Genomic DNA, 13,129 nt, shown 5'->3' with positions numbered 1-13,129 from the left:
CTAAAATCCCGACTCCCAGCTTTTATGTTCTGTCGTAGGTGTCGCAAATGCGATATTTGCGAACCCCGCAAATGCGAAGAATTATCGCAAAAGCAAAATCTCTTACGGTCCTGCCTACGTCGCAAAAGCGACCTAATGACCGCAATTGCGATAGCTGCCTAGTCTAGATCCACATGGCAAAAGCGAACTAAGTGGGCGTTTGGACATAAGAATTGTAAAATTTCGGAAAAAAGTAAAAAAAAATTTTAAGTGAAAATGACATTTAAAAATTAGAGTTGTGTTTGGACATGAGTACAACTTTGGGCTGTTTTTGAATTTTTGTGAGTGATGTGAAGTAAAAATTTTAAAAAATAGCTTTTTGGAGTTTTTTAAATTTTCGAAAAATTCCAAAATTAATCTTCAAGTGAAAATTGAAAATTTTATGGCCAAACACTAATTTCCAAAAAAGTGAAAATTTTTTGGAAAAAAGTGATTTTTTATGGCCAAACGAGCCCTAAATGTTCACAAATGCCAACCTAGCAGACCCGGCTAATCTCGCAAATGCGAATCCTTCCTCACAATTGCGAGAATCACAAATGCGAGACATAAAGCACCTATGCAAAACCAGTAGAACTTAAACTCTATCAAACACTCCGAAACGCGTCTGAAATTCACCCGAGCCCTCGGGGCTCCAAACCAAACATCAACACAAATCTAAAAATATCATATGAACTCGTTCGCGCGATCAAAACACTAAAATAATATCTAAAACCACGAATCGGACCTTAAAATACATGAAATCTACAATGAAACTCAAGAACTTCTAAAAACGCAACAGCGCGTCCGATTCCTATCAAATCAACTCCGAATGACGCCCAACTTTGCGTACAAGTTCCAAATATCAAAACGGACCTATTCCTAGTTCCGAAATAGAAATCCAGACACGATATCTATGAAGTCAACATACGGTTAAACTTATCAAAACCTAAGCCTTTAAATTGCCAATTTTTGGCAAAATAAATCAAATCAACCTAGGCACCTTCGAATTCAATTGCGGGCATACGCCCGAGTCCAAAATCACTATACGAACCTATCAGAGCCATCAAAATACCATTCTGTTTTTTTTTTCATAAAAGTCAAACTTCGATCAACATTTCCAACTTAAACTTCTAAAATGAGAACCACTCATCCAAATCAATCCCGAAACATTCGAAAATTGAATCCGACTTTACACGCAAGTCATAATACACAATATGAAGCCACTCATGATCTTGAACCACTGAACGGAATGCTGAATCTCAAAACGACCGGTCGGATCGTTATAGTTCACCTCTATCGAAACCCTATATGTATATATATGTATATATAGAAAATGGTATAATTAAGCAAACTGGCACTCGGAGTAACAAATAGTTGCTTGGTGCCTGTGGCCCGGGGCTTAATGTTTCACCTTCTGAGTCAACAAGATTCAAGGTTTGTGTTGTCAAAAGATAGCATTAGGCACACTTTTTCTTAATCGTGGAATGTTCACAACCATTCCCCTTAGTTTATAATTGTTCTCCCCAAAAGAGATTGATTGAGTTTCCGCTGCAGAAAGGATAGTTTAAAATTTTAATGGAATAACAAACTTTTCGGTGGACTTCAGGGCGAAGCTGTGTGGCCAAGGGTGGTCAAATGAATACCCTTTGACAAAAAATTATATAATGTATAAGGTAAAATATTACTTGTTATTAATAAAAAATAGATTTTGAACACCTTTGCATAGCCCACTGACAAAGTGTGTTTAATTTTCTGGCTTCGCCATCTATTAGTATATTCACACAAGAAAAGTTGTCGAGGGAGGAGAAAATATATCTGAGGATATCAGTGCGCCAATGCCAGGGATTGGCAGGTATATTGTAGCAGCATATATTTGAGTTGCATACATGCAATGGCAGCTGGTACAGTACAAGGACGACTTCGAAGAGGAATATTTTGGCTTCCCTGCAGATTTTTCACTCTTAATACTGTTTCATTGACCTTATTAAGAGTTGCTCTGAAACTGTCGCTGGATCTATACAATCCCATGCCAGGAAAAGTTGATCAGACTGCTAGACGGAACCAGCATTGTCCTCATTTGGAAGATTTAGTTTGGTGGTGGCAATGGGCACAGTATCGTCACTTATCAGACTATTTACTATTAATTGCTACAATTAAATCTTCAAATGGAAATGATAGAAATGAATTGGCTTCACAGATTGGAAAAAAAGTCCTTCTGCCAAGCAAATCAAGAATCCAAAATGCAGATATTTAGTCTAGAACCGTGTTTTAAAAGGCGGGGGCGTAAGGCGAGGCGCTTTACATATGCCTCAGCGAGGCGAAAGCCCCATAGATATTTAATTTTTAATATTTTATAAAATAATATAATTACAGTAAATATTTATAAACAGATAAGATTGCATGGTATATATATATATATATATATATATATATATATATATATATATATATATATATATATATATATATATATATATATATATATATATATATATATATATATATATATATATATATATATATATATATATATATATATATATATATATATATATATATATATATATATATATATATATATATATATATATATATATATATATATATATATATGGAGGAACAAAAAGGATGACTAACCTACAATTTGAACTTGCTGCTATGAAGGAGAATGGATTTCTCTTTGTATTTATATTTTTTTTGAATATTCGTTGCTTTTAAGAGACATTAACAGACTAACGGACAAGATAAAGAATTGGAAAATATCATGAATTAGGGCTTCAATCAATAAAAAGGTCTTGACTTTTAAATTTAATAAATTTAAGTTCCATTTTAAAACTTTTGAGTAATTACCAAGCTAACTTTTAAGAATTTGGGTATTATATGAAGCACTTATTCAACAAATTTTATTTTAATTTGAAAAAGTCTCTAGGGCTTACGCCTCACTAAAAAAATGCACCTCAAACGCCCGGGCGTACGCCCCGAATTGCTGGACGTACGCCTCTTGAGATTGTCGCTACACACCATTACCTTGGGGAGTTTTTGGTGCGCCTCGCCCCGAAAACACCTTTTAAAACATTGGTCTAGTCTAGAAGATACAAATATTGATCTTGGGATATTGTATAAGAGATTAGGAGTTGTAACGACCCAACCGATCATTTTGATTAATTGCACTTTGCCCGATAGTTTACGGGCATGAGTAGCTCCGTATGATGCATTATGACTTATGTGAATCGTCGATTTTGATTTTCAGATTATTCGAAATCGAGTTGGAAGAATGGATTTCATAGTCGAAGCTTTAAATTGGGAGAGTTGACCAAGTTTGAATTTTTGTGAATTTGAACCCGGAACAGAGTTTTGATGGTTCCGTTAGCTCCGTTGGGTGATTTTGGACTTAGGAACGCGTCCGTATTGTGATTCAGAGGTCCGTAGTGGAATTTGGCTTGAAATAGCAAAATAGGATTTTTGAAAAGTTTGACCGGGAGTGGACTTTTTGATATCGGATTCGGATTGTGATTCTGGGAACTGGAATAGCTTCGCTATGTTATTTGGGACTTGTGCGCAAAATTTGAAGTCATTCCAGATTAATTTGCTATGTTTCGGCACTAGTTATTGAATTTGAAAGTTCAAAGTTCATAAATTTCGATTTGAGGTGCGATTCATCGTTTCGATATTGTTATGCATGATTTGAGGCCTCGAGTAGGTCCGCGTTATGTTATTGAACTTGCTGGTATATTTGGACAGGGTCCCGAAGGATGCTGGTTCTGGTATGATCGCACTTGCGGTTGGTTTGCGTAGGTGCGATGGCTGCAGAAGAGACAAAGGCGTCGCAGATGCAAGATGAGAGCTTGATGAGGAGGCCCGCACAAGCGGAGAAAAGGGCGCAGGTGCGGATGCACAGGTGCATTGAGTGAAAACGCAGGTGCGAGTGTCTTCGCAGATGCAGATTTGATACCGCAGGTGGGGGGGGTTACTGGGCAGAACCTATAATTCGAGGTCTTTGGTTTCTATCTTCATTGTCGGATTTTGGAGCTCGGATTGGGCGACTTTGGAGAGGAGATTTTCCACACAACTTGGGGTAAGTGTTCTCTACTCTTTTTTGATATTATATCATGAATCTACCTTTGTTTTTGGTAATTGGATTGTGAATTTTAAAGAGGAAATTAGGGGTTTTGGCCTAAAGTTTTATAATATGAATTTTTGACTTTTAAATATCGAATTGGAGTTGGATTTGAGTGAAACTAGTGTGGTTAGACTCGTAATTGAATGGATTAGCGAATTTTGTAAATTTTGTCGGGTTTCGAGGTGCGGGCCCGGGTTGGATTTTTGGCCGATTTTTGGGCTTTTGATTTAAGATTTGATCTTTTTCGATCGGGATTGGTTCCTTTAGCATTGTTTAATGTATTTGAGTTAATTTTTAGTTAGTTTCGAGCCGTTCAGAGGTCGGAACATGCGTGATGGCATTTTGGAGCATCGCTTGGCTTGCTCGGTGTTGGAATTGGCTTGTTCGAGGTAAGTAACTCTTCTAATCTTAGAGCTGAGGGTATGAATCCTGATTATATGTCTTATGTGATTGGTGTTGAGGTAACGCACATGGTAGATGACAGGCGTGTGGGCGTGCACCGTGTAAACTGTGACTCCATTAGTTCTGTGGTATTGTGTAATTACCTGAACTTATCTGTAATCATGAAATCTCTACGTACTAGAGTTATCGAGCTGGGATCCATGTTTGAAGCCATGTCTAGGATACATGCTTATTCCGTTGGGACCCATTGAGGTTATTTTTGCTGTTGAGTTATCTCCTTTCATTGCATTACATACTCAGTCATATGCATTCATATGCATATCATATCTCAGTCTCTGTTGTTATTTATTGATGCATTATGTCATTGTTTCCGGGCTAGCATCATGACATTGTGAGCATATGGGAGAGAGACTAGAGAGATTGATGACTTAGTGAGGCCGGGCGCCTGATTATGAGTGATATTTATGGTATCAGGCTGCACGCCGCAGTGGTTATACTGATTTATGATAGCGCTTGGGCTAAAGGAACCTCTCCAGAGTCTGCACACCCCCAGTGAGCGCGGTTGATATTATTGAGGGATGGATCTTCCCTGGACATGGATCTTATCCGAAGCATTATATACTGGAGATGGATCTTTTTCACGGGCTGGATTGGCCCTACTCGGTACCGAGTGACTGATGATCAGTTGATGTGTATATGTATATTTCGGGATGGATCTTCCCTGGGCCGGATTGGCCATATACAGTACCGAGTGATTGAGCATGACTAGTGGAATGTGTGAGAAAGTGAGATTGTGTACTCTGAAAGTGTAAGTACATAAGTTCAATCTCTGAAATATATTGCATTGACATGCACACTTGGCATACAAGCATAGAGATGTATTTTTCTCATGTTGTATGGTATCATGACAATCATGACTTCTCACATATATTGACATATGGGCATAATGATGCATTTGTTTTACACTGGACATTTTGAAAGAAAATGAGACATCTTAATTATTATTGAAAGGATTTTGGGAAACATTTCTGTTTTCAAACTTACTCGTATTTTGGCCTTTTCGGTAAAAGATTTGAGTTTTCACTGAGATACTTGATAAGTAATGCCTATTTGTTTTTTTCTGGATTTGTGAACGAACTGAGCCTTTTATTTCTGAGATACTCTTTTATTACTTGTACTATGCTGTTATGAACTCTTGTGGAATATTGGTGTTGGACCCGACCTTTGTGTTAGCTCGTCACTACTTTCAACCTAAGGTTAGGTTTTTTACTTATTGAGTACATGGGGTTGGTTGTACTCATACTACACTTCTGCATCTTGCGTGCAGATATTGACTGCTGATGTTGCTGTGTTCGATGGGAGCTGGGTTTGAAGATGTACCTACATTCCCCGGTTGTAGCTGCCTCTTGTTCGTGTTAAACTTAGATCTATAAAAATTCTTTTTATGTTCTTTTCAAACAGACGATGTATTTATTTTCTTTCAGCTTTGTAAATTCTATTCTTAGAAGCTCATGATTTGTACTACCAGTCCTTGGGGAATGTATAAGATTCAGATATTTCTTTGCTTAATCGCTTTATTAATTATTATTGGAATTGGTTAGTGGTTAATTGGTTTACCTAGCGGGTTGGGTTAGGTGCCATTACGACTAGTCGGATTTTGGGTCGTGACAAGGTGGTATCAGAGCTCCAGGTTCATAGGTTCTACATGTCATGAGCAAGTGTCTAGTAAAGTCTTGCGGATCAGTATGATGACGTCCATACCTATCTTCGAGAGGCTACAGGACATTTAGGATATACTTCCCATCTTTCTTTCCTTATCGTGTGATATTGATTCAGCTTGAAGCGTAACTCTTTGAAGTCCTTCCACGCATTCGTATGCGTATATGAGCGCTCGGTATCGGCCGTGCACCGACGACTTGTGATTCCATGGATGAGGTGCGAGATTTGATTTCAATGTGCTGCTGATGGGCTAGTCTGGAGGACTTGAGGCCAGGTTTTGACGGTAGCTTGAGTACGGAAATTTTGATTGTGTGAGCACGTGCTTTTGGGACTTATATGTCCATTAATGTCCTTACGAATGGAATTTGTGGCTCGATGAGCGGTAGAATGGCTTTGTGATGAGTATGATGTGACTGCAGGATGTGTTTGTGTTAAGACGATCTGAGATCAACGAGAAGTGTTTCCTTGAGATGTAGTAAGGGCTATGGGGTGCCTGATTTCTGTCTTGATTTGGCGTATGGTCTCGAGTTATGGGTGTATCGAGGGATCTCTCATGTTGTTTAGTTGTGGGGTGAAGTAGATTCTTCTGTCTTTTTGATGAGTTCGGAATCGAGAAGGTTAAGTGATTGTGTAGTAGACGTGGTTGTGGAAGGGTATAAAGAGATGTCAGTTTGAGGCAAAACATGTGGGTTATCTCCTGCGAGGTGTCCTGAGGTTGTGTGATCCTTATGATATTTTGTAGAGAGTTCTCTTTTACCAGTGAATGATATATGTTGCAATTTGTGTTTGTATCGCTTGTGGAAGTTGGCTTAACCATCACGAGGATGAACATGAGATTTGTAGATGATTTGAGATACTAGATGGTTTGTGTTGCATGAGCGGATGGAGGATTTAGTGGAATCTCACTGTGGTATTATGTTAGTAATGGGGTATGATTATTGTAAGTAGTCAGATGTTTTATTCCATGGCTTTGAGCCAAGTGGGGAAGTCTGCTATCGACAAGTTGATTGCATGGTTGTGTGTTGTATTGGTTTCGGTTCGGGGTATACCGGTGAGTCAGTTATGACTTGCAGAGGTCGAGATCGAGGATGTCTCGGGTAAAGGAATTTCTGGATACAGGTTGTATTGCACTCTATGGGTATATGGGAATCATAAAATAATTGAGTGGTTATTCGCGAAGGATGTAGTGTACATGGAGTAGGAATTTGCTCAGTTTCTTAGGAGTGTGGGTTACTCCCTTGGGTGTTGGTGTGCTGATGGGGCACATGTCGTTCGATTCGTTTGGTCGGTTTAATTGAGATTTGAGTAGAGTTCATGACTCTCGAGAATGGTTCTAAAGGATTCAAGATTTATTTGTAGCGATTTGGAATTTTCAAGAGTTGTATATAGCTAGAAACTGAGACTACATTGGATGGTGTCGAGACTTGTGGCATTTTTATACCATTGTGGATTATGCATTTCAGCATCAAAAAGGTGAAGGAAATAATTTTAGGTTCACATAAGGTCTCTTAAGAGTGGGTGTCGCGGTTGTGGTACTTAAGAGGGAAGTCAGCAGCTTATGGGCCTTAGGGAGTTGTGGTTTTATACTAGGGTCTTGCGTGGTTAATTTTGGGTAAGGATCGTGGTGTTCTAGCAAGGAGACATATCAATTTGAAGGCAACTTGGAAGTGACTTGGAGAAATAGGACAACGTGGTAGTAGGTTGGATCAGTACAGTAATGGATATAATCGGTTCTTTGGGTACTAATGTTGTTGCTAGTCTCCACAGGTGTTTCGTGTTAATGCTCTTGGGTTTTGGCAACCTGCGTGGCTGGGTTGAGTTAGAAAGATTCGGTTCTGATAGCTTGGTTATGAGAAAATGGACTTTGAAGAGTTCTCAATGGTTTTTACCACGGTTCGAGGAGTATATTTCTTACCGACGTGAGGGATATGTTGCGTACTGCGATTTTCTTCGGGATGAGATCAAATGAAAGGTTTCTGACCGATCGGGTATGTATTCTTCTTGTGACCCAGAGTTGATTATGATGCGGTGTGTTGTGTGAGATTGAGATTTGCATGTGCAAGGTCACGAGTCAGTTTGGAAGAGAAGGGTATAAATTCGTAGGCAGCATGGATGGTTTCAGATGACTAGGTAAATGATATTACTAATCGGTATGGCTTGATGAGAGTATATATATTTCAGAAGGGGCAATGTGTTTCGATTTATAGATACTTCACTGGTATTGTGGCACTGGTTGATCGACTGCTGATATTCAAATTTTGCTATGTGGCACGGAAGAATTTTAGAAGTATTCCTCGTGGGATGATCGTGTATGAGAGATGTGTTAGACATTCGGGCGGTGGAATTGGGATCAGACATGGTGATTCGTGTGTTCTATGGATTTGGAGACTGGGAGTTCTCAAGAGCAGATTATTTCACGGTTGTAGATTGTGAAGTCATGGCCGAAGCTAGCTAGACGATAATATGTGTTATGATTCAGTCAGTGTGGGCTTTCAGAGGGTTATTTATTTTTTCGTGGGTGCCCAGAGTTGATTTGGGGGTCTATTGGTAGGCCCATTTAGGATATGTATTCTACACCGAGCCGGGTTAGTTGGCTTCATACTGCTATTGTTGAGGGATGTGCCATTCGGTTGTTGTTGAGTTTATTCGTGTTCTGAAATGATCTGTGAGTTACTCTTCTATGCTACGAGCAGTTGTGATTCGTTGGTTATATGCACATCTGGGCCTTATACTGGAATTTGCGCGAGATAGGTATTTGGGCGATGCATGATTGATTGCGCATTGGTTACGTTCTTTCGGGTTTGTGTGGCATTGTGTCATTTGCTTCTCCAAGGTTATGGTAGTGCACTTTGAGTACTTGAAGTCGGATTGCACGTGGTTATTGATTTTGAGCATGGTGGCTGGGGTATTTCATATAGATCAGTGTTTGGATGGGGTCATGCATTGCAGCAGAGTTATGTTCAGATATGATCCCTTGTGTTATATTCGTGTGTTTTGGTTCTACGGTGTGTGATAAGTTCTTAGCATTGCGTTGTGGTGGTACTTGTTGAGCTTGCGGGGTAGTTCTCTCGTCTGAGTCATTTTTCCATGATTGAGTACATTTGGAATGTTGCTTATTGGTGCACGGATTGCACGGGTTGTGGCTTTGGATTGTATGGGTGTGTTATGTCACTAGAGTGGTCATGTTGGATGAGATGAGATCATTGGACCTAGAATGGATACTATCGGAATTGATTATAGTATGGTTGGAAGGATGATATCGAAAGTCGGCTTAGAAATTTGCTATAGTTCTTGTCGAAGGAGATGGAGTACCATGACTTGTTGATCTGATGAATGGTTATGAGTTATGCATGTTTCTTTCATCATTGGCACTGTACGAAGGTTCAGAACGACGCTTTGTTTGATATGAGGTTGTTACCGGTATTGGGTTGATTTGAGCAACTACTGTGATTAGAAATCATTACTTCGAGCATTTGAGCTATGTGGTATTTGAGTTTTGAGTATTTGAGTTATGGTTACGGCTTTTGGTACAACTTGTTCAGACTTATACAGTATGTAGATGCGAGATCCTAATCTTATAAGAAATTCCGGATATTGGAAATTGAATTCTAAGGCTTGTGGGCTAGGTTGAATTGAGAAATCTCAGTTATGTTGTGTTATCAGACCTATATGGGATAGGGTGACGTGGGATCACCCCCGGGTACGTGCATGGTAAGGTTATACGGCAATTTGATGGCTTTGGGAACAACTCTTGGCACATTTGAGGACGAACGTATGTTTAAGTGGGGGAGAATGTAACAATCCAACCGGTTGTTTTGAGCATTTGAACTTCGCCCGGTAGTTTACGGGCATGAGTAGCTTTGTATGATGCATTATGACTTATGTGAATCATCGGTTTGGATTTTTAGGTTATTCAGAATTGAATTGGAAGAATGGATTTCATAGTCGAAGCTTTAAATTGGGAGAGTTGACCAAGTTTGACTTTTTGTGAATTTGAACCCGGAACAGAGTTTTGATGGTTCCGTTAGCTTCGTTGGGTGATTTTAAACATATGAGCGCGTCTGGATTGTGATTCGGAGGTCCGTAGTGGAATTTGGCTTGAAATGGCAAAATAGGATTTTTGGAAAATTTGACCGGGAGTGGACTTTTTGATATCAGATTCGGATTGTGATTCCGGGAATTGGAATAGCTTCGTTATGTTATTTGGGACTTGTGCGAAAAATTTGAAGTCATTTCGGATTGATTTGCTATGTTTCGGCACGAGTTATTGAATTTGAAAGTTCAAAGTTCAAAGATTTCGATTTGAGATGCGATTCATCATTTTGATGTTGTTATGCGTGATTTGAGGTGTCCGTGTTATGTTATTGGACTTGTTGGTATATTCGGACGGGGTCCCGAGTGGCTCGGATGAGTTTTGGACGAGGTTCAGATCATTTTCACTTCATGTTGCATTGCTGAAGGCTGCTGGTTCTGGTATGATCGCACCTGCGGTTGGTTTGCGCAGGTGCGATGGCCGCAGAAGAGACAAAGGCATCGCAGATGCGAGATGAGAGATGGATGAGGAGGCCCGTAGAAGCGGAGAAAAGGGTGCAGGTGCGGATGCGCAAGTGCGCTGAGTGGAAGCGCATGTGCGAGTGTATTCGCAGATGCAGAGTTGATACCGCAGTTGTGGGGGTTGCTGGGCAAGGCCATTTTTCACTGATGCGATGTTTTTCCACAAAAGCGGTGGTCGCAGGTGCGACAAATTGTCCGCAAATACGGAAATCGTTGGGCAAAGCCTGTAATTCGAGGTCTTTGGTTTCTATCTTCATTTTCCGATTTTGGAGCTCCGATTGGGCGACTTTGGAGAAGAGATTTTCCACACAACTTGGGTTAAGAGTTCTCTACTCATTTTTGATCTTATATCACGAATCTACCTTCGTTTTTGGTAATTGGATTATGAATTTTAAAGAGGAAATTGGGGGTATTTGCCTAATGTTTCATAATATGAATTTTTGAGTTTTGAACATCGAATTGGAGTCAGAGTTTAGTAAAACTAGTATGGTTGGACTCATAATTGAATGAGTTGTCGGATTTTATAAATTTTGTCGGGTTTTGAGGTGCGAGCCCAGGTTGGGTTTTTGGCCGATTTTTGGGCTTTTGATTCAAGATTTGATTTTTTTCCGATCGGGATTGGTTCCTTTAGCATTGTTTGATGTATTTGAGTTGTTTTTGGTTAGTTTCGAGCCGTTCGGAGGTCGGAACACGTGGGATGGCATTTTGGAGCATCGCTTGGCTTGCTCGGTGTTGGAATTGACTTGTTCGAGGTAAGTAACTCTTCTAATCTTAGAGCTGAGGGTATGGACCCTAATTATATGTCTTATGTGGTTGGTGTTGAGGTGACACACATGCTAGGTGACAGGCGTGTCGGCGTGCACCGTGTGAACTATGACTCCGTTAGTTCTGTGGTACTGTGTAATTACCTGAACTTATCTGTAATCATGAAATCTCTACGTACTAGAGTTATCGAGCTGTGATCCATAATAGAAGCCATGTCTAGGCTACATGCTTATTCCGTTGGGACCCATTGAGGTCATTTCTACTGTTGAGTTATCTGCTTTGATTGCATTACATACTCAGTCATATGCATTCATATGCATATCATATCTCAGTCTCTGTTGTTATTTATTGATGCATCATGTCATTGTTTCCGGGCTAGTATCATGACATTGTGAGCCCGTGGGAGAGACACTGGAGAGATTAATGACTGAGTGAGGCCGAGCGCCTGATTAGGAGTGATATTTATGGGATCGGGCTGCACGCTGTAGTGGTTATAATGATTTATGATAGCGCTTGGGCTGAAGGAGCCCCTACGGAGTTTGCACAACCCCAATGAGCACGGTTGATATTATTGAGGGATAGATCTTCCCTAGACATGGATCTTGTTTGAAGCATTATATACCTGGAGATGGATCTTCTCCACGGGCTGGATTGGTCCTACTCGGTACTGAGTGACTGATGATCAGTTGATGTACATATTGTATATTCCGGGATGGATCTTCTCTGGGCGGGATTGGCCATATATAGTACCGAGTGATTGAGCATGACGAGTGGAATGTATGAGAAAGTGAGATTGAGTACTCTGAGAGTGTGAGTACATGAGTTCAATCTCTGAAATAAATTGCATTAACATGCACACATGACATACATGCATATAGATGTATTTTCCTCATGCTGTACGGTATCACGACTTTCATGACTTCTCACACATGTTGACATATAGTCATAATGATGCATTTGTTTTACACTGGACATTTGGAAAGAAAATGAGACATCTTAATTATTATTGAAAGGATTTTGGGAAAAAATTCTGTTTTCAAACTTACTCATATTTTGGCATTTTCGGTAAAAGATTTGGGTTTTCACTGAGATACTTGATAAGTAATGCCTATTTGTTTTTTTCTGGAACTGTGAACGAACTGAGCCTTTTATTTCTGAGATACTCTTTTGTTACTTGTACTATGCTGTTATGAACTGTTATGGAATATTGGTGTTGGACCCGACCTTTGTGTTAGCTCGTTACTACTTTCAACCTAAGGTTAGGTTTGTTACTTATTGAGTACATGGGGTCGGTTGTACTCATACTACACTTCTACACCTTGCATGCAGATATTAACTGTTGATGTTGCTGTGTTCGATGGGAGCTGGGTTTGAAGATGTTCATGCGTCCCGGTTGTAGCTGCCTCTTGTTCGTGGTAGCCTTAGATCTATTAAAATTCTGTTTATGTACTTTTCAAACAGATGATATATTTATTTCATTTCAGCTTTGTAAATTCTATTCTTAGAAGCTCATGATTTGTACTACTAGTCCTTGGGGAATGTATAAGATTC

The sequence above is a fragment of the Nicotiana tabacum genome, chromosome 22 (assembly GCF_000715075.1).
Source record: "Nicotiana tabacum cultivar K326 chromosome 22, ASM71507v2, whole genome shotgun sequence".
Classification (NCBI taxonomy): Eukaryota; Viridiplantae; Streptophyta; class Magnoliopsida; order Solanales; family Solanaceae; genus Nicotiana; species Nicotiana tabacum.
Note: the sequence above shows the minus strand (reverse complement) of the source record.